At 44.1% G+C, this 22,130-nt stretch overlaps 2 long non-coding RNA genes across 2 annotated transcripts in view; one reads left to right on the forward strand and one right to left on the reverse strand.

The window, feature by feature from the left end:
- On the forward strand, positions 1-21,193 carry LOC102457722 (uncharacterized). Its single transcript, XR_332545.5, has 3 exons — positions 1-362; positions 997-1,082; positions 21,055-21,193. It is a non-coding gene; the product is annotated as an uncharacterized LOC102457722 (long non-coding RNA).
- LOC142829869 (uncharacterized) overlaps positions 20,936-22,130 on the reverse strand; it is a 10,794-nt gene continuing 9,599 nt past the window's right edge. The window contains exon 3 of the long non-coding RNA XR_012904747.2: positions 20,936-21,270. This is a non-coding gene — a long non-coding RNA (uncharacterized LOC142829869). The remainder of the gene's footprint in view (positions 21,271-22,130) is intronic.

Below are 22,130 nucleotides of genomic sequence, written 5' to 3' on the forward strand. Positions count from 1 at the left end.
TGTTTTCTTGTTCTCTGTAGAAGCCACCGCCCCAGTGGGCAGTGTTTGTGAGTGCTGTTCTGAATCAGTCATAACATGAAAGGGAAATCAAAGCCACTTTAAGACAAAGCATGTGACATTATAGGGCTGGCTGGAGAACAAGAATTCTGTTTCATGAAAAATATCAAATATCAACATTTGGTTTCATCCCACATTAGAATGAAAATGGGACCTTTCAAAAATGTTTGTGGAAAAAACATGTGAGAGAAACCCACAGGAGTCAGCAGTCTTCTGATTAGGCCACTCACCTGGTGAGAGACCCAGCTGCCAGTCCCTCCTCTAATTCAGTGCAAGAACTGGACCCTCTGTGTACCATATCCCAGGTGAGTGCCCTCACTTCTGCCTATTGTCTTTTATGAATGTGGACGTCTCTGACTTTGACCAGAAAATTCATCTGGGCCTGAGAATGCTTTTTGAAGAATCAGCATTTTCTGACCAAAACCCCCAAAAGTTTTGTCAAAAAATTCCCAAACAAATCTATGGCTTTACTGCAGGTTCAGACCACATAATTATAAGAATAGTCCCTAGGGAGTTTATATGTTTCTTGGTTTAATACCAATGGTTTTTACTGAGTATTTTTAAATTTTTGACCCATGCCAAAAGCTACATGGGATTTCAGGGCACTCTGCACCAAGACTCTAACAAGGGCCAGTTGAGAGGTGGGGTAGGGAGGGAGTGTTGCTCCCAAACTTAGGACAAGAGAACTAGAAACATTTTGCCTCCACTGTGGAAGTTGATGAAAGTTTCAGAGCTGGAATGTTTGCAAAAATCCAAGGGAGAGAAACATTTTCTTCAGGGCTCCAGGCATCTATAGAAAACATGGAAATGGTTTTTAAGTAGTTAGGACTCATCCAGTTTTTATTATTCTCTGTCTCGATGCAGTGTCTCGTAAATCCTGCACTGCTTGTTTGAGGCTTAAATTCACCCACTAATGCTCACCGTGCACTTTTATTACAGTGTTGGACCAAGGAAGATATGAATAAATAACTGCACTGATTTCCATTTGTTCGATCAGCTCTCTGATGCTCTGGTTGATCATCCCAGTAAGTGGTTAATCCTGCTAAGTGCTTTTATCTACTGGAGCAAAACCAGGGCTTTTAATGTTGCTTTTGTAAAACCAGCTTCACGTGATGTTTTGTTAGAAAGAGAAGCTCAGATCATGGCCATATGATTAAAACAGCTTTTCCCCCCCTCTCTCTAACAAAACATCACATGGAACTCCCTTCAGCAACATGAAAATCCCAAGTTCAGAGCTGGTTTTGTGACTTTTACACAATTATTGTGCATAACTGCAAAATAGTGTTTAAAATGTTTAATAATTAAAAGCTAAGCACTTGCTATTACTTATTAGCCATTTTTAGCCCAGGGTCTAGCTGAGCTGCATGTGGTGCTGGACTAAGGTGGGAACAAAGATATTTGTGAACCAGCTTTGTCTGGTTCTCCCACCCAACCCAAATTGATCCCTGAGGCTGCGGGGGCCAATTTGATTAACAGAGCAGTTAACAAAGCAGACAATGGAGTGCACAATCCCAGGCATGCCCCTAATATGCTCCCTATGCCAAGGGCCCAGGATGGGGTTGGTGACATGCAACCAGACACAACAGCTTTACACCACATGGTTTAATCCTCAGCTACTCGGTCAGTCCAGTGTTGACTCTTCATCACACTGCGAGAGCAGTACAAAGCAGTTTTAGCATGAGGCAGAAATCTAGCCCATATTTCCAAATTTTCAGTGGGCTTCTGCTAGTACACCTGCATATCATATACTTGATCTGATGAGGTATGTGAACACCCAACTGTGCCCACACAAGGAACAATATGCAGAGTGGATAGTTAGGCTAACCAAGTCTAGTTCTGCATTTGTAAACAGGTGTGCACATAATTTTGGCAAATGCACAAAGCATCTGCTGAAAGCCTGGCCCCTGTTGTTTAATTTTTAACAAAGCCTAGACTTAGAGAGAGAAGTTAGAATGTTCCACAAAATAAAACAGCTGTTTTTGCAATCAAAAGCTGAATGGACAGTATGTGGGAGCCTCTTAGGGTCAGGCCCCAAATTTGCCAAGAGCTGCTAGTGAAAAATGAGATTTTTCTTGGGTTTGCAGAAGTTGCTTTCACTACACCATCTTTGTACCTCACACCCAAACATTTCCAGACAATATTAGCCTTTGAATGAAATAGTTGTGACAACCAAAAGGGTTCATTTTGTCAGACATGTACAACTGCTATCATATTTGAGTGGGGTGGAGGGGGGTGCATGTGTGTGTGTTTGTGTGTTAGCTGATATATTGGAGTATGTAGCATTTGAGACCTAAAATGCTTTGGTGCAGAAAGAAGAGATTGAAACTCTCTGTCTAATAAAATAGCCATTTCGGTAGAATGTTGTTTGTCATTTACAGGCAAAACATATTGTCTCTCCACTCCCATTTCCTGCAGACTCACTCTTGCCAGTTTCTTTCTCTTTTCCTGACTCCTTTTCTTCAGATTCATATCACTAAACCCATGAACTCTATAGGGTTGCCAGATGGTTGAAACAAAAACACCGAAACCCTTCCTCCCCTCCCCCCGAAAAAAAAAAAAGCAAACAAAAATTCTGTTGAAGGGGGTAAAAAAAGTTGAGAGAGAGAGAGAGAAAAGGACTCCAAGGACATATTAAGCTCCTCCCCCCCCCCAAAAAAAATTAAAATAAAACAGCATTAAAACAGCATGTCACCTTTAAGAGTGAGTGCAAGGATAGGAACAGGGGAGTGGTTGAGCACTAAGACCCAGGGGCTTCCCCTTCGTCAGCAGCCATTTTGTGCTGGCAGCCTTGCGGAACCAGGTAAGCATGGGGGCTGGGTCGGGGGACTGGGGGTGTTGGGGGCTGGGGGGAGGAGGCCAGGCACTGAGTGTTTATAGGGTTGCCAGGTGCACAGCATTTTCACCTCCTGGCCGGGGAAAAATTCAGAAAATACTGGACATCTCAGGTGTCCGGTATTCTCTGAATTTTTTTACCGGATAGGAGGCGAAAATACCAGACTGTCCGGGTGAATACCGGACACCTGGCAACCCTAGAACTCTATAAACCAATAACAATAGTTATTCTGTCATTGCAGGTCAGATTCTCAACTGGTCTAAATAGGTATAGCTCTGTTGCTCTGGCCCCAGATCTTTAAGAAGTCAGGCACACAACTGCATGTGCAAATGTGTATTCAGTTAAAGCTATGGTGCAGGTAAAGTAGTTATTTGTAGGGACAAATGGTGAAATATGAATCTAACTGGCCAACTGCATGTATCATAAACAGCCTAGCAAGGTTATACAATCTCTATCACTGGAGATATTTAAGAGCAGGTTAAATAGACATCTATCAGGGATGACCTAGATCAGAGGTTCCCAACCTTTTTTATTCCAGGGGCCGGCAAACCCATTCTCAAACCTTTGGCAAACTGGTATCATTATATTTGCATATTCATTATGCAAATACATAGGTAACGACATTGCCTGATCGCCTAGCCCCAACCCAGCCCCTTGCTCCCTAGTGCCTAACACCCTTTGACCCCTATGCCCCATGCCCTTTAACCTCTGACCCCTATAGTCCATGCCAACACCCTCTTGCCCCATGACCACTATCACACTCTCACTCAACACCCCTTTGCCCCCACACCTCAGAATGAGGCTGCCCCCTAGGGAGTGTGGCAAGGGAGAATGGCTGTTGGTGGCGCATGCACTCCCTCCTCCTTCCCGCCTCCTCCCTCCCAAGCGCATATTGTCCCCCATGGGTGGTGGGAAGGGAGTGCAAAGCCCTGGCCAGCCAGCCATTACTGAGGGAGGCAGGGAGGTGCCCCCTCCGCCTCCTCCTGCTGCTGCTTCAGTGCCATTGCCAATAAAAGCAGCCTCACGGGCAGACTGTGGAGGCCCGGCTGGCTGCTATTACTGAGGAGGGAGGAGTTTTCACCTCCACCTACTCCTGCCACTACTTTAGCCCTAGCACTGCTGCTGGCAAAAGTGACTGCGCAGGCAGGGAGGGCAGCCGTTGGCAGCGTGCATGCTCCGTCCTCCTTCAGACCCCCTCCCTCTCTAAGCATGGAGGAGGGAGGAAGGCGCCTCCTGCTCTGCCTCTTCCTGCCATATCAACCACCGTGGCTGCTGGAGCTGAGCTGCCATGAATAGCCGTCTTGAGCTTCAACAGCCACTGGGAACCACTAATCTAGATGGTGCTTGGTCCTGCTGTGAGGGCAGGGGATTTGATTTGATGACTCTCAAGGTCCCTTCAAGTTCTAGTATTCTATGATTCAATGACCCAATTTAAACATACAATCATGACAACAGGGCAAATAAATTAGACAACCAATTGTATGCACATTTTTCATGCTCTAGTGCACGTGACCTTTTCAAATTCAGGCTTGAAACATCACTGAACACTGTTATAAAACTCTGGCTTTGTAACTGCTTTTACTCCTCAGTGGTTAACCCCAGGACTCCAAAGGAACTGATAGTTACAGTATGATGCTAGTTTTGCTTAGCATGCATATTTTTCTTTTTGTATAACTACATTAGATGAAGTGAATCTGTTGCAGTTGGACCCTTGTTAGGAAGAAGCCCATATAGCACTACTTCCTCCCAACACAACCATGACATACTTGTTCTATGTAAGCAATTTTCTATCAAATGTTTTTAGACTGGTTCTTGAAACCTAGTCCAGGCTATGCCATGTGAAGAGTGTTTACTTGCTTTTTGATTCTGTTTACTTTTCTCCATCTGTTCAGCTGTTTGCCTTGTGTTTCTCTGTCTACCTTCTGGTACAAGACAAAAGGTCCTTCTTTATTTTCCCCATCTCTGTCTTTGATATTTTTGTACTATGACTTCTGGGCACTATTTTTTTGTTTAGCATACAAGTGGCTGGGCTAATGATGAACTGGCAAGACATAAAAGTTATGTAGAATGCCTATAGATTCTCCATACCTCTCTTCCCCACTGTCCCCCATACTGTGGGCATATACAACTAGAGGCTTCATTTCTGCTGGTGTCTCCCCCATGTTCCCAGTGTGCAAGCTACAGTGTGGAGAGACTTAACAGAGCATTTTCTGGCCATGTTAACCACACCTTCCCCCTGGCCAGCACCATCCACTCTTGGGGCTCTACTAGACTCATGGCACCAGTGTAGACTCTCTTCTCCGCAGTATATTTTCTGCTGCCAGGAGCTCAGTGTAATCCTGAAGCCTGCCCCTTAATCATGGCTGGACATCACTTCCTCAAGTGATATAAGTAATCTGTCTGCTATGGACAGAAGAGCAGAATGAGTAGAGTGCAGACAAGTGCACATCCTAGTAACCCAATAGCACATATCTCACATATCTGCAAGAGCAGAAGTAGAGGAGTGAGAGAGCAAGCGAATCCATCACCAGGAATCAAACCAGAGAAGAAATGACAGCACCAAAGTTAACTGTAGATTCATGAGAGTCAGTGCTGTTTCACAAAACATTTCCTTAGGAAGAAAAGGCGAAGAAGCAAAGTAGATTACTTCAGGGGATGCCAAGGAGGTCATGAAAGCCTTACAGAGTGAAGAGGCTAAAAATATCCAGAGAGTAATTAAAGATAACGAAAGAATGGTGAAAGGAGAAAGATTGATGGATGCATTATGAATGTGATCCACACTTATGAACAGCGCAGCCACATTTGAATGAATGGTGTCTGACTTATGAACAGATCGAATTATGACCAAGTGTTTGGTACGTAACTCATTCGTAAGTCAGGGACTGGCTGTATTATAGAGGAACAAATTGTGGATCAAGACAAAATTATATCACTTACTCTTAGGATAATGATACAATTTACTGGAAAGTTACAAGTAAATCCCTGAAGGAAACTGAGCAAATACTTTTCCAGCAGGAGAATTTTCAAGATTGCCTTGTTCTGCAGCAATTCTTCTTAAGTATCTGAACATTTCTTGGTATTCCACACATGCTGAAAACAGTCAAATTATAACTCAAAACACATTTGTTTAATAGTTTCCATCACCGACTTTTAGACAGGCCACTTTAAAAATAAATAAATAAATACAAGGTAGCATTATTGAAGTTACTACCTGCTTCATTTAAGCCACTGAGGGTAAGGGCAGAATCATGCCACTGGATAGCTTTTCTAGTAATACCTATCTTTTCATGTATCAGAGGGGTAGCCATGTTAGTCTGGATCTGCAAAAGCGATAAGGAGTCCTGTGGCACCTTATAGACTAACAGATGTATTGGAGCATGAGCTTTCATGGGCAAAGACCCACTTCATCAGATGCATGTAGTGGAAATTTCCAGAGGCAGGTATAAATATGCAGGCCAGAATAAGGCTAGAGATACAGAGGTTAATTCAGTCAGGAAGGGTGAGGCCCACTTCTAGCAGCTGATCTGGAGGTGTGAACACTAAGGGTACGTCTAGACACCATCCCTCTGTCTGCAGAGGGATGCAGATAAGGCAGGTAGACATTGCAAATGAAGCAGGGATTCAAATATCCTGTACCTAATTTGCATAAAAATGGCTGCTGCATTTGCCAACTTAGCACTTTGTCGGCATAAAGTGGCAATCTAGAGGGGGATCTGTTGAGAAAGAAAGCCTTTTTCAATAGATCCCTTATGTCTCCTGCAAGGAGGTTTACAGGATCTGTTGAAAAAGGCTTTCTTTCTCAACAGATCCCCCTCTAGACTGCCCCTTTTTGCTGACAAAACACTGAGTCAGCAAAATGTGGCAGCCACTTTTATGCAAATTAGGTGCGGGATATTTAAATCCCTGCCTCATTTGCAATGTCGACCTGCCTAATCTGCATCCCTCTGCAGACAGAGGGATGCAGTCTAGACATATTCCAAGAGAGGAGAAACTGCTTTTTGGGTAGCCATTCAGTCTTTGTTTAATCCTAAACTGATGGTGTCAAATTTGCAGATGAACTGTAGCTCAGAAGTTTCTCTCTTAAGTCTGGTCTTGAAGTTTTTTTGCTGCAGGATGGCTACCTTTAAATCTGCTACTGTGTGTCCAGGGAGATTGAAGTGTTCTCCTACAGGTTTTTGTATATTGACATTCCTAATATCTGATTTGTGTCCATTTATTCTTTTACATAGGGACTCTCTAGTTTGCCCAATGTATATAGCAGAGGGGCATTGCTGGCACATGATGGCGTATATTACATTGGTAGACGTGCAGGTGAATGAACCAGTGATGGTGTGGCTGATCTGGTTAGGTCCTGTGGTGGTGTCGCTGGTGTAGATATGTGGGCAGAGTTGGCACCGAGGTTTGTTGCATGGATTGGTTCCTGAGTTAGAGTTACTGTGGTGCAGTGTATAGTTGCTGGTGAGAATTTGCTTCAGGTTGGTGGGTTGTCTGTGGGCAAGAACTGGCCTACATCCCAAGGCCTGTGAAAGTGAGGGATCATTGTCCAGGATGGGTTGTAGATCACTGATGATATGTTGGAGAGGTTTTAGCTGAAGACTGTTGGTGATGGTCAGTGGTGTTCTGTTGGTTTCTTTCTTGGGCTTGTCTTGTAGTAGGAGGCTTCTGGATACGTGTCTGGCTCTGTTAATCTGTTTCCTCACTTCCTCGTTCACGTATCATAGTATCAAGAATGCTTGGTGAAGATCTTGTAGGTGTTGGTCTCTGTCTGCGGGGTTGAAGCAAATGCGGTTGTACCTTAGTGCTTGGCTGTAGACAATGGATTGTGTGGTGTGTCCGGGATGGAAGCTGGAGGCATGAAGGTAGGCATGGTAGTCACGGAGCTCAGCCTCCAGTTGTGCTGTGGCATCATCAGGGATACTGTGCCTGACAGCTTGTATTCCATCTGTGTGTGGGATGTTTATGTAGAGAACCTCTACATCCATAGTGGCTAGGATGGTGTTTTCTGGAAGATCACCAATGCATCGTAGTTTTCTCAGGAAATCAGTGGTGACATGGAGATAGCTGGGAGTGCTGGTGGCGTAGGGTCTGAGTAGAGAGTCCACATATCCAGACAGTCCTTCAGGGAGGGTATGTCTACACTACCACCCTAGTTCGAACTAGGGTGGTAATGTAGGCAACTGAAGTTGCAAATGAAGCCCGGGATTTGCATATTGCCGGGAGCTGCCATTTTTAAATGTCCACTAGTGTGGACTCCGTGCCCCGTGGCTACACGCGGCACGGACTAGGTAGTTCGGATTAGGCTTCCTATTCCGAACTACCATTACTCCTACATGTGGAACTAGCGGACATTTAAAAATGGCGGCGCCCGGCAATATGCAAATGAAGCCCGGGAAATTCAAATCCCAGGCTTCATTTGCAACTCCAGTTGCCTACATTACCACCCTAGTTCGAACTAGGGTGGTAGTGTAGACATACCCTGAGAGTGCCAATGCCCAAGATGATAGAGTGTCCATGATTTCTAGGTTTGTGGATTTTGGGTAGTAGATAGAATAACCCTGGTCTGGGCTCTAAGAGTGTGTTGATTTGTTCCTGTGCTTGTGTAGGGAGTGTCCTAAGCAGATGGTGCAATTTCTTAGTGTATTCCTCAGTGGGATCTGAGGAAAGTGGCCTGTAGAATTTGGTATTGGAGAGTTGTCTGGCAGCCTCCTTTTGGTAGTCAGACCTGTTCATGATGACAACAGCACCTCCTTGATCAGCCTTTTTTATTATAATGTCATAGTTGTTTCTGAGGCTGTGGATGGCATTGTGTTCTGCACTACTGAGGTTATGAGGCAAGCGATGCTGTTTTACCACTATTTCTGCCTGTGCGCATCGGCGGAAGCATTCTATGTATAGGTCCAGACTATCATTTCGACCCTCAGGAGGAGTCCATGTGGAGTTCTTCTTCTTGTGCTGTTGGTGGGAGTGTGTCTGCATGTCAGTACACGGTTCAGTGTTGTGTTGAAAGTATTCTTTGAGTCAGAGACAGCGAATGTAGGCTTCCAGATTACCACAGAACTGTATCATGTTTGTTGGAGTGGTGGTGCAAAAAGAGAGTCCCCGAGATAGAACAGACTCTTCTGCCGGGCTAAGTGTATAGTTGGATAGATTGACAATATTGCTGGGTGAGTTAGGAGTGCCACTGTTGTGGCTTTATGTGGCAGGTAGGATTTTAGACATCTTACAATCCTTTTTCCTCTGTAGAGAAGTGAAGTGTGTAATGTAGATCTCCTGTATTAATTTAGTAAAGTCTAGCTGTGTGGAAGGTTGTTTTTTTATGAATGTCTCCAAATTGGAGAGCTCTTTTTTGATGTTTTCCTGTTTGCTGTACAGGATGCTGATCGGGTGGTACCTCAGTTTCTTTGATAGTATAGGGCATAATCTCTCTCTGTAGTCTGTGCAGTATGTTGATTTCAATGGGTTTTTCTCCTTCAGTCCATTTGATATGATGTCCATCCGTTTGCATTTGGAGAGAAAGATGATATCTGTCTGTACTTGTGCAAGTTTCTTCATGAGGTTGATAGATTTCCACTCCATACGGCTAAATGCAGTGCCTTGCATGGTGGCAAGTATCAGAGGAGTAGACGTGTTAGTCTGGATCTGTAAAAGCAACAAGGAGTCCTGTGGCACCTTATAGACTAACAGATGTATTGGAGCATAAGCTTTCATGGGCAAAGACCCACTTCGTCAGATGCATGTAGTGGAAATTTCCAGAGGTACGTATAAATTCGCAGGCTAGAATAAGGCTAGAGATATGGAGGTTAATTCAGTCAGGGCAGGTGAAGCCCACTGCTAACAGCTGATCTGGGTGTGTGAACACCAACACAAACTGGACAGTCCCTAAATAAAAGAATAAATGGATACAAATTAGATATTAGGAATGGCAATATACAAAAACCTGTAGGAGAACACTTCAATCTCCCTGGACACACAGTAGCAGATTTAAAGGTAGCCATCCCGCAGTAAAAAAATTTCAAGACCAGACTTCAAAGAGAAACTGCTGCAAATTTGACACCATCTGCAAATTTGACACCATCAGTTTAGGATTAAACAAAGACTGTGAATGGCTAGCCAATACAAAAGCAATTTCTCCTCTCTTGGTGTTCACACCTCCACATCAGCTGCTAGAAGTGGGCCTCACCCTCCCTAACTGAATTAACCTCCTTATCTCTAGTCTTATTCTGGCCTGCATATTTATTCCTGCCTCTGTAAATTTCCACTACATGCATCTGACGAAGTGGGTCTTTGCCCACGAAAGCTTATGCTCCAATACGTTAGTCTATAGACTCCAATACGTTAGTCTATAAGCCGTTAGTTCGAATTAACTTTAATAGCGGCTACACATGGAAACCGCTAGTTCGAATTAAATTCGAACAAGCGGAGCGCTTAATTCGAACTAGGTAAACCTCATTTTACGAGGACTAAGCCTAGTTCAAATTAAGTAGTTTGAATTAAGGGCTCTGTAGCCACTTAATTCGAACTAGTTGGAGGCTAGCCCTTCCCAGGTTGCCCTGGTGGCCACTCTGGGCCAAACCAGGGAAACTTTTCTGCCCCGCTCCTGGCCCCGGAACCCTTAAAGGGGCACAGTCTGGCTACAGTGCCCATGCCAGTTGCAAGCCTGCCAGCACCCAGCCAGCGGACCCTGTTCCTGGCATAGGATGAGCCAGCCACCCACTGCCACCCAGCCCTCCGCCTCTTCCCAGGACCAGGCTGGCGGCTCCCAGGAGCCTGCCCAGGGCCACAAGAGGCGGGCGCCCACCTGGTCTAGTGCAGAGATCGTGGACCTCATCGAGGTTTGGGGGGAAACCTACAACATCCACGACCTCTGCACTAGGCACAGGAATGCTGCCGACTAGGGCAGGATAGCTGTCAGCCTGGCCCACAAAGGCCACATGCGAACCAGGAGCAGGTTTGCATGAAAATCAAGTTGGTCCAGTGAGATCCCCGACCCTGAGCCCTGAGCTTAGAACATAAGAACATAAGAATGGCCGTACTGGGTCAGACCAATGGTCCATCTAGCTCAGTAGCCTGTCTGCCGACAGTGGCCAGCACCAGATACCCCAGAGGGGATGGACCGAAGACAATGACCAAGCGATTTGTCTTGTGCCATCCATCTCCAGCCTTCCACAAACAGAGGCCAGGGCCACCATTCCTACCCCCTGGCTAATAGCATTCCATGGACCCCAACACCATGAATTTATCTAACGTCTCTTTAAACTCTGTTATAGTTCTAGCCTTCACAATCTCCTGTGGCAAGGAGTTCCACAGGTTGACTATTTGCTTTGTGAAGAAGAACTTTCGCTTATTAGTTTTAAACCTGCTGTCCATTCATTTCATTTGGTGTACTCTAGTCCTTCTATTATGGGAACTAATGAAGAACTTTTTTTTATTCACCCTCTCCACACCACTCATGATTTTATAGACCTCTATCATATCCCTCCTCAGTCTCCTCTTTTCTAAGCTGAAAAGTCCCAGTTTCTTTAGCCTCTCTTTATATGGGACCTGTTCCAAACCTCTAATCATTTTAGTTGCCCTTTTCTGAACCCTTTCCAAGGCCAAAACATCTTTTTTGAGGTGAGGAGACCACATCTGTACACAGTACTGAAGATATGGCGTACCATAGTTTTATACTTCCCCTACTCCTTCTTCCCCTGGCTTCCCCCTTCCAGCTCCCTCCTCCCAGGTTTCCCCCTCCCCTCTCCCACCCTCTCTTCCCCTCTCCCACCTCCTTTTCCCAGTCTCCCCAGAGGTTAATCCCCCCCCCCAGTTTTGTTAAATAAAGAGAGTTTCTATTTTTGAACACACATGTCCTTTATTTTTTACATCAGGAAGGGGGGTGTAAGTGGAAGGAGGTGAGGGAGAAATGGGGCATGAGCCTCCGATGGAGAGGACTGGGGTGGCTCTGCGGGCTCCTCGGGGTGGAAGCTCTCCTGCAGGGCCTCCTGGATCCTGACAGCCCCTCAGTTGACCCCCCGGGATGGCAGCTTGCGGCAAGTGCAGCTGGGCTGATGGCTGGGTGCTGTGATGTGCCGAGTGTGGGTACTCAGGGCACTCCAAGACAGGACTGCTTTGCTGTCCCTCATCGAGGTAGACAAGCAAGCGGGGAACCCTGAGAACTGTCTATCCGGGGTGGGGGTCGGGTCCCTTTAAGCACAGCCCTCGACAGCAGCTCCACACTCTAAGTCCTAACCTGATGCCCTGCCGGCACTGGTTCCGGCCAGCCTTAACTTCGGTTCAGGATCCACTCAATGCGGACATGCTATTTTGAATTAGCAAAACGCTAATTAACTAATTTGAATTAAGTTAGTTCGAATTAGTGCTGTAGAGCAGACATACCCTAAGATGCCACAGGACTCCTTGTATCTTTTCATGGACATGCTGAATAAGAGGACTGACACTGATGCATAAACTTATGTACCATCAGATAAATTGTTTCAGTGACACCTGTTTTCACACGCCCTGTGGAAGAGCTTTGAAGTTTGTAGATTCATTTACTCTCTGTTGGATGCACAGCCATGTATACAGCAGCACTGAATGAAGAATACATTGTGAATGAATCTCTGCATGACAACCAACCAAAGCAACAGAATAAACTACATTTCATGAGGGAAAGGCTTAGAAGACATCACTTAGAGTCAGTGAAAGACAGGGATCCTGGGACCTTACAGATCTTATGGAGTAGATTTTTTCCCAAAGGCACAAAGGAAGTTACTTTATTGAGTACTGGTGTCCGACTCATATCATGTCTTTGAATATCTCCATCTTAAGCTCTGCAGGAATAGGATATCAGGGGAAGGCAAGGTCTGGGCTTCTTTGACCCAAATCAGTGAAGATTTTATGCATTTGTTAGGAGCTACTGTGTGATGAGGAAGTCCACAGGGACAATGCTTCAAATGCACACTTTAGAAATTGCGTACAATATTAGAAAATTGATCCTAAAATTCTTTAATTTTATAGTTGCTCATGAGTACCTTAGAATGTCTTCTCAAATATTTATTATGGTTGAATGGGCATGACGAAAGGGAGAGTAAGGTCAAAGGAAAAGATGTGAAGCAGGGGAGAGCTGTGATGGTAGAGCCAGGAGGGAACCAGAGAACAGGGTAACCAGTTTTTCTGATTGCTTGCTTCCCAGTTCTTGGCTTCTTTTTGTTCTTAGTTTTATATAGAATAAAATGGAATACCTTTCCGTATGCATTTGTGACCTTCATCTTGATCATGGAATCATAGAATCCTAAAGCTGGAAGAGACCTCAGGAGGTCATCGAAAACAGGACCAATCCCAACTAAATCATCCCAGCCAGGGCCTTGTCAAGCTGGGACTTAAACACATCTAGGGATGGAGATTCCATCACCTCCATAGGTAACTCATTCTAGTACTTCACCACCCTCCTAGTAAAATAGCTTTTCCTAATATCCAACCTAGACCTCCCCCACTGTAACTTAAGACAGTTCTCCTTGTTCTGCCATCAGTCACTGCTAAGAAGAGCCTCTCTCCATCTCCTATTTGGAACCTCCCTTTAGAAAGCTGAAGGCTGCTATCAAATCCCCCCTCACTCTTCTCTTCTGCAGACTAAATAAGCCCAAATCTTTCAACCTCTCCCTATAGGTCATGTGCTCCAGCCCCCTAATAATTTTGGTCGCCCTCTGCTGGACCCTCTCCAAGGCATCTCCATCCTTTCTGTAGTGGGGGGCCTAGAACTTAACGCCCTGTCCTCTCTCATTTTGCCCCAGAACACTCCTGTTTCATGTTACTCCACCTCATAACTTAGAACTTCTGTGGACTGTTTAAATTCTACATATTTGGGCTATATATACTTGACAACGTAAGAACTGAGGCACTGTTCTGTTGACTTAAGACTACTAGCTGCTCTCGCAACCTTTATACCATGTTTAAGAAACTACAAGCTATTTTTAGAAAACAAAGCAAAACGAGGATATATATTAAAAAACTTTGGCCTTCCGTTAAAGTAGCTAAGCAACACTAAAGGTGTCTTAATTGTAATGTTCCTTGAGCTGTCTATATTTTAATGTAACTAACAATGTTAATAGTATTGATTAGCAAACTTAAGGTATATTAATCTATATACTGCAAACTTCCGATAATCCGGCACCTTTAGGACCCAGGGGGTGCCAGATTATCAGATATGCTGGACTATCAGAAGAGGGGGCTATGAGGGGTCTGGGGTGGGGTGGGGGGATGCTACCCCAGACCCCCTCATAGCCCTCCCTTCTGATAGTCCAGCTCTGCCCCAGGAGTCCCCGATTCAGCCGCTGCTGGTCAGTTTCAGCAGCGGCTGAATTGGGGACGCCTGCAGCAGAGCAGGTGGGGTGCTGCCAGGTTGGTCCGGTAGCGCCGACCCTTGGCACCGCGAGACCAACCCGTCAGCACCCCAGCTGCTCTTGCGGACGCCTGGGGCAGAGCAGCTGTGGTGCTGACGGGTTGGTCCCGCAGCGCCGCTTCTCGGCGCTACTGGACCAACCCAGCAGCACCCCAGCTGCTCTGCCCCAGGTGTCCCCAAGTCAGCTGCTGCTGATACTGATCAGCGGCTGACTCCAGAAAGCCAGAGGCAGAGCTGCTCTGCCCTGGGCTTTCTGGAGTCAGCCCTGGTCAGTTTCAGCAGCGGCTGAATCAGGACGCCTGGGGCAGAGCAGCTGGAAGGCTGCTGGGTTGGTCCCACAGCGCCGAGGAGCGGCGCTACTGGACCTACCCAGCAGCACCCCAGCTGCTCTGCCGCAGGTGTCCCCAAGTCAGCTGCTGCTGAAACTTATCAGCGGCTGACTCCAGAAAGCCAGAGGCAGAGCTGCTCTGCCCCGGGCTTCCTGGAGTCAGCCCTAGTCAGTTTCAGCAGTGGCTGAATCGGGACGCCTGGGACAGAGCAGCTGGGGTGCTGCTGGGTTGGTCTGGTAGCGCCAAACCTTGGCGCTGTGGGGACCAACCCAGCAGCACCCCAGCTGCTCTGTCCCAGGTGTACCCAAGTCAGCTGCTGCTGAAACTGATCAGCGGCTGATTCCAGGAAGGTGGGGCAGAACAGCTCTGTCTCGGGCTTGCTGGAGTCAGCCGCTGGTCAATTTCAGCAGCAGCTGAATCCGGGACAGCTGGGGTGCTGCTGGGTTGGTCCCGCAGCCCCAAGGGGCAGCGCTACTGGACCTACCCGGCAGCACTCCAGCTGTTCTGCCCCCTGCTTCCCGGATTCAGCGCTGGTCAGTTTTAGAAGCTGGGGGCAGAGCAGCTCCAATGGTCCGGCTGCCCGGAGCACTTCCAGGTTCCTGATGGTGCCGGACCATCAGGAGTGCCGGACTGTCAGATGCCGGACCATTGGAGTTTTACTGTATATGTTAATTTGCAGTTACATGGGGTATATAATGAATTTTTCCTCCTTTGATGATAATATATCAAATTATTATATAGCATTTTCATTTGCAGATCTCTAAAGGAGGTATAAAAATCATGAACTCCATTTTACAAATGGGGAAACTGAGACACAGAGAAGTGAAATGACTTGTCCACACTGTCCTTTGATTCTGGTATTTATTTCATTGAGGAAATCCTGAGAAGATAAGCTGTGAATTTAGACTCTGAAATAATAATTTGGTGCCCTTTCTTGTAAGAATCTGGCACTTTCTGAAGTACGCATGTAGTTGTATAGGTCATTTCTATTTCACGCCACATGTTGTTGATGGCTGTATACTAGAGATGACAGAGTTAGATCAGAGTGAGATTATGTTGTTTATTATAATGCTTCCTGAGGTGTGCTCTTAGAAGTTTCTATCTTTTCTAAGTGATCAGAGGTAGTGGGGTCTTTTAGAATTACAATTGTGAGAGCTAGGATAGATGACAAGCTTTTTAAAGCAGATCTCTTTGACAATTTAAAGAGACAACGAGGTTGTTGGAAAGATACCATGGAGCAGTTCTCACATTACAACAGGTAATTTCCCATTCAGGTACTCTCACCTTCTCATCACTGTTGGAGATGAGCCACTCTGATTTAATTATCCCTCTAATGTCACATTGACTTTTCTGTTTTCTGTTCTCTTCAGCATCTGAGGAAATGAGTTGTATCTCACAAAAACATATGCCCTAATAATTTTGGTTCAGGAAAACCAACAGAGTCTGGTGGAACTTTAAAGACTCAGATTAATACGGCTATCCCTCTGAAACCTGTCACTTGAGATTTAGGGATGATCCATATACAGATTTTAGATACTGTTTTCTGAAGTTACTCTCAATGGAGCTTTAATTTGGTAATTATTTCATAGCTAGTTGTAGTTTGCTAAAAATCAGCTACAAAGGCCAACTTGTGGGTAAAGTAGTCATCTTCTTTCTTCATCCACTACATATTACTCTCCTGGGTATGTTGTAAAAGCTTTCTTGTCTTGCAGTCAGTAAAAGAAGTTGGAAGCTTTATAGATGAAGAAACTAGATATTGAAGGATGATTTAGGTTGAATTTTATGCCACTACAGTGTGTCTTTAGGGTTTTGCAAGACAGTCCATTAGCTGGAAAAATGTACAACTGGCAACTTGAAGAATCACGGTATTTTACTTAGAAATGTTAGGTTTTCTAATGATGAATTTGACATTTTATGAGGCTCCCAAATTTCTGGGTAGGTAACAGGAAAAAGAAAAAAAAAGAGTCTTGTTTGAACTATAAAAATTGAGTAGCAAATTTAATGCAGATTTGGGTCAAAATGTTTAATGCTTTTCAAAAAACTCCATTACTAATCCTGTTCTAGACAGATTTATTCTTTTATGAAGTATTTATTGGTCATATTTTACTCTCTGGCATTTCCATACATTCTATATTGCATATATTTCCATATATACATAAACAGAGCACATCTTATATAATATTGGTCTTGATCTCCAAGTGAAATTGATAAGAGTTTTGTCCCTCGGTTCTCAAGACTTCTAGATAGATTTACGTGTAGTGCTGGGGAGGAGCAATAGTCATGGTACAATGAGATAGGGAAGGGTAGGAGAGGTCCTGGAGGCCAAATTTAAGCTGTTAGGTAAGAGATTGAAATCTAGGACCTCCATAGTAGCATTCACTGAAATGCTTCCAGTTTCATGTGCAGAGCTAGTTAGAGAGGCAGATCTGAACAGTCTCAGTGTGTGGATGAGACAATGGTGTAGGAGGAGGGGTTTAGATTTATTAGGAGCTGGGGAAAATTTTGGGAAAGGGGAAGCCTACATAGGAAGGATGGGCTCCACCTAAACCAAAATGGAACCAGGTAGCTGGCACTTAAAAACAGTTCTCTGGCTTTTTTAATTTTAAGGGATAGATAAAAGCTTATAAGTGCGGAAGAGAACATGGCTTGGACAGAGACATACCTCGGGGCAGGATCTATTAAAGGAGATGCTCTATGTTCTGCACCACTTCCCCAAGTCTGCCACTGCTGAAACTGACGAGTGGCGGACTTGAGGAAGTGGCGGAGCAGAGCAGCTGGGGTGCTGCTGGGTTGGTCCCACAGCACTGCCCCTCACCCCCCTGCTCAGCAATAACTACTGCAGTCTGGGTGGTGGGGAGCCCGCTCCGCTCCTGGAAACTATTGGTGGCGGCGCGGGACTTCCCCCACCTTCCTGCAAAATGGTGTAGGGTTCACTCCTGCTGCGCTATTCCCTGCCCACCCTCTACCCCCCCGGCCGGTCGCAGTGCGGGTCCCAGCAGACCCATCACAGGGGTATAATCCCCTTCCCCTCTTTTCCCCTCCCCTTTCCCAGCCCCAGCACCCATTGGGCTCACAGCCCCTCCAATTTTTCAGCTGGCCAGAGCACTTCTGGATTCCAGTTGGTGCCGGACTATCGGGAGTGCCGGACCACTGGATGCTGGACAATTGGAGTTTTACTGTAACTTGTGGTTTTGGACCTTAAGACTAAAGTGGTCTAAAAGGTGATTGGCACTTTCTGAAAATCAGGACCCCTTATTTAGGCAACCTAATTTGAGACCTCTGCAGTCAGAAGTCACCTTTGAAAAGCTTGGCCTAAATATATCCATGTGACACTTACAGTGCCTTGTCAGACCTCTTCAGTATATTAATTTATTTATGTTTAGCATAGGTTAGTATTAGTTTAGTTAATTTAGAAATAAAAATTCTAGAAAGAGATTATGGATGCATATCACTAAGGGTATGTCTACACTAGCCCCCTAGCTGGATCTAGGGAGGCTAATTAGGGCGACCGAAATTGCAAATGAAGCGCAGGATTTAAATATCCTGCGCTTCATTAGCATGTTCCCGGCAGGTTGCCATTTTAGAAATTGACTAGCCCGAAGTAACTGCCCACGTCTACACACGGCAGTGAAACAGGATTCCAAATTGAAGTCCTAAATCGAATTAGCTAGTAAACCTCATTGCAGGAGAAATAACAGCTAATTCGATTTAGGGCTTTACTTTGGAATTCCGTTTCACTGACGCGGGCAGTTACTTCGGGCTAGTCAATTTCTAAAATGGCGACCGGCCGGGAACATGCTAATGAAGCGCAGGATATTTAAATCCCGTGCTTCATTTGCAATTTCGATCGCCCTCATTAGCCTCCTTAGATTGAACTAGGGGGCTAGTGTAGACATACCCTAAATTATGGTTGTCGTACCCAACACAATAGGAGTCCATAGATTCTTTTCTCTTATGAATTTAGCCTAATATATGTATTCTATAATTTTGAGAAAGGGCTCAGTTAATATTGCTTTGTAAATAATTCACTAGAGGTGATAGTTACAGTGCAATCCCATTACATATTATTTCTCATCTCTTTGCATGTGATGAGGTCATTTAGCTAAGTCTCTCTTTAACTCAATAGCTTCTTTTTAAGTCAGCAACAGTGCCTGCCTTAGTCATCAAGTTTAATGAGGCTATCAGTACAAAATTAAGGTCATTTATGGCTGCATTTCTTCTTTTGCAAGGATTATATAAAGTAAAGGTGGGGCAAACAATCAATATATCTATTTGAAACAGGAAGTTTTCCAATAGCATTTCTGTTTCTTAATATCTGTCTAGGTTTACATATACTAAAAGTAACACTGTGACATCTGAGCACCTGTACAACTTACAGAGTGTCAATGTATTTTGTACACAGAAGTCCTGAAAGTATCAGGTATCTTTTTATAATACAAATAAGATCAACCACCGTTAATTATATTAGCTATATTATTCTCTCTGTGTCTCTTACTATTTTACCCAGCTCCTTATTAGTGTAGGATTATTCCCTGTGGCATATTTTAGTGAATATTTTCTTTCATGTGATCTGTGATTTATATCAATGTGGTCTGCTTGTATGTAAAGAAGGAGCAGGAAGAATTTAAGTTTCCATTATAACACACCAGAAAACTACACTAGGCCTTTTCTGTACTGTTGAAATTTACTCCCAGATTCCTACTGGGTTCAAACAAAATAAGCCTTTGAGCCACTGAGATCTATAAATAAAGCTGTGGTGGGTAGAAAAGTTTATATCACCAATTTGATTAGACTTTTGTCTCAGTAAGCTTCACTAACATAGTACCAGTCACCACAGCTGAATCTTCATTATAGTTCCCACAGTTTCAAATGCCAAAATGGATGAAGCAGTGTTAAAACTGGTGGGAATTTTGCCCACTGTGTACACAGCTTCAGTGCCAGCTCCTTAAGTCCTTATTCAGTTTTGGCTTGTCCTTAATTGGTTTCAGTGAGTTTTGCCTCAATAAGTACTTTAGGTTTTGGCCCTATAAAAACAATATTTATCTGTGATACTTAAACTTTGGGTGCTAATTGTACTGTATTTCCTGCATAGTTTCTAAAAAGAGATTGAGCCAAACTCTGCAGATTTTTCCCTCCTGCCTTTTAGCAGTAATACTACTGAGGAGAGGTCTTAGTTTGCTCGTTGTGGTTGATAAAATAATATATCTTTCAATTCTTTGGTGATATAGTGTTTTCAGTGGAGTAAAGCCTAATACCACGTGTTCCATGGGATAAAGACATTGAATTCACATTTTGTGTTAATGGAAAATTATGGAATAAAACTGTGTTTGTATTTTACAGTTGAAAACAAAGAAGTGAATATTCTTACAGTGACTGACTCCAGTGTGAAATGAGAAAGGGGCGGGGGGACCTTTTTTGGGTCACTGACCCACAAAATATCAGTCAAGAGAGCTACAAATAAGTAAAAAGCAAACAAACAAAAAACCATACCAAAAAAACCCAACAGTCCCATGGGAGAGAGGGGATGTAGGGGCTGGAATACTCAATGTCAGGGGCTGCATCCAGCCGTGGGGCCTTTGGTTCCCTACCTACCCCACTACCAAGTTTCTTAATCCTTTGTCAACATTGAGCTAATTCATCTTTCATAAAACTAGGGAAGGGCAATGAGTAAATAGATCAGTTACCTTCTTCTAATATCAAATTGTATTAACATTAGAATGTGCAGATGTTCTCTGTAAAGGACTGACTCTGATTTATTCTTTATTAAGAGGACTTTTTTTATAAACTATGGATGGCCTCTGCTTTAAAAAATATACAAGGAAACAATGTAAGGTGACTGGAGCAAACATGACACATTCTGCAGTGATCCAAACAAAAATAGCAATTAGAAGCTACACTGTGCGAATGGTCAATACAATTAATACCATTAAAGTAATTAGGCCTGGCAGCTGTACGGTCACATAAAGGTAACTTTGTAACAACAATATGCCATCAGAAAATTACTGACATTTCCAACTACATTATATTCTCTAAATTGTTGTCTTAATGTTAAATAAATAAAGTTATGCTAATTAAGGGACTGATTACTGACTGAAATTAACAGAATTGCTTATTCTACAGTCTGTGAGGTTTAACATTCTTTAACATAATTAATAGATTTGCTCACTGTATCTGGCTATATATTGTGCACCTCATTTACATGCCTTTGCAATATGCTGACAGTGCTAAATGTCTGAGAAGACAGATCTCATCCACTGGAGGAAAATGGTTCTTCATGTTATAATGTTCACAATGGACATGGTTGCTGTACTGTTTTATTAATAATGACCAGAAAAGAAATGTGAAAGAGAGAAGCTCTGTGCTTCCTCCCTCCCCCTTCCAGTTTTGTGTTCCAAGCCTTTCCTGGAGTCAATGTGAAATGTAATTGCTCTTTTGACCTCTATCTTCTCTCTCCCCAGGTCTGAGGAAGAGCTACACTGGTTGATTATTGCAGGAATGAAAGGCACTCTGACCTTGTCGACCGAACGCCTTGCTGCTTTCAATGTTGCCCATTATGCTGAAGGCAGGCAACTCCTGGAGAGAAACTGGAATCTACAGGAGAGCAGCAATCTGGGCAACCTGCCAGCAAAGGCTTCATCATCAGGAAGTCAGACATGGCCAAGCAGCTCAGGCGGCTAAGGAAAAAGAGGGGGGGGAGGCATATCAAAACATTGTTAGCACAGCATATAAAGAGCTTTCTGATGCTGATTACAGATTGCTGCTTCATTAATAAGGCCTTGTATCATACATGTGAACTCAAAAGTAACTGTGAAGCACACAAAGAAGAAGAGTACAGTAACCAAATTCCTGCAGTGGAATGTGGCAGTCATTTAGAAAAAGTTCTTCTAGTAATGGAGAAATTATCCATGTGTAATGATCAATTGAAAATAGTTTTCTAAGAAAAAATGGGTCAATTATTCAGTTACTGTATGTGTGCTAAATATACATTATAAAATCTTGCTAGACTATTTTTGGAGCGGTGAGTGAACTGTAGTGAACATACTCTCTCTGTGTATTTAAAGTAAATCCTAAACCCTTTTATGTTCACAGCCCTAAACATTTCATAGTACTGTTAATATAACTTTCCCTGCTCTGATCCAGCCAAGAGGTTTAATTTGACCTGAGAATAGGTTTGGAGGCTAGGAAGAATTTGTTGAAAGACACTGCAAAATACCTCCTTTTTAAGCTTAGCCTTCAAAATAAAGAAATAAGAACATGAAGACTTCATGTTTTACATGTAACCTGTCCCAACCAGGTTAATAGTATCTGAGGGTATGTCTACACTAGCCCCCTAGTTCAAACTAGAGAGTCTAATGTAGGCATTCGAATATCAGAGAGGTAGCTGTGTTAGTCTGAATCCGCAAAAGCGGCGAGGAGTCTTGTGGCACCTTATAGACTAACCGCAAACGAAGTGGGTCTTTGCCCACGAAAGCTTATGTGCCAACACTCTGGTTAGTCTATAAGGTGCCACAGGCCTCCTTGCCACTTTTGTAGG

Source organism: Pelodiscus sinensis, chromosome 6 (genome assembly GCF_052426305.1).
Source record: "Pelodiscus sinensis isolate ZL-2025 chromosome 6, ASM5242630v1, whole genome shotgun sequence".
Taxonomy (NCBI): domain Eukaryota; kingdom Metazoa; phylum Chordata; order Testudines; family Trionychidae; genus Pelodiscus; species Pelodiscus sinensis.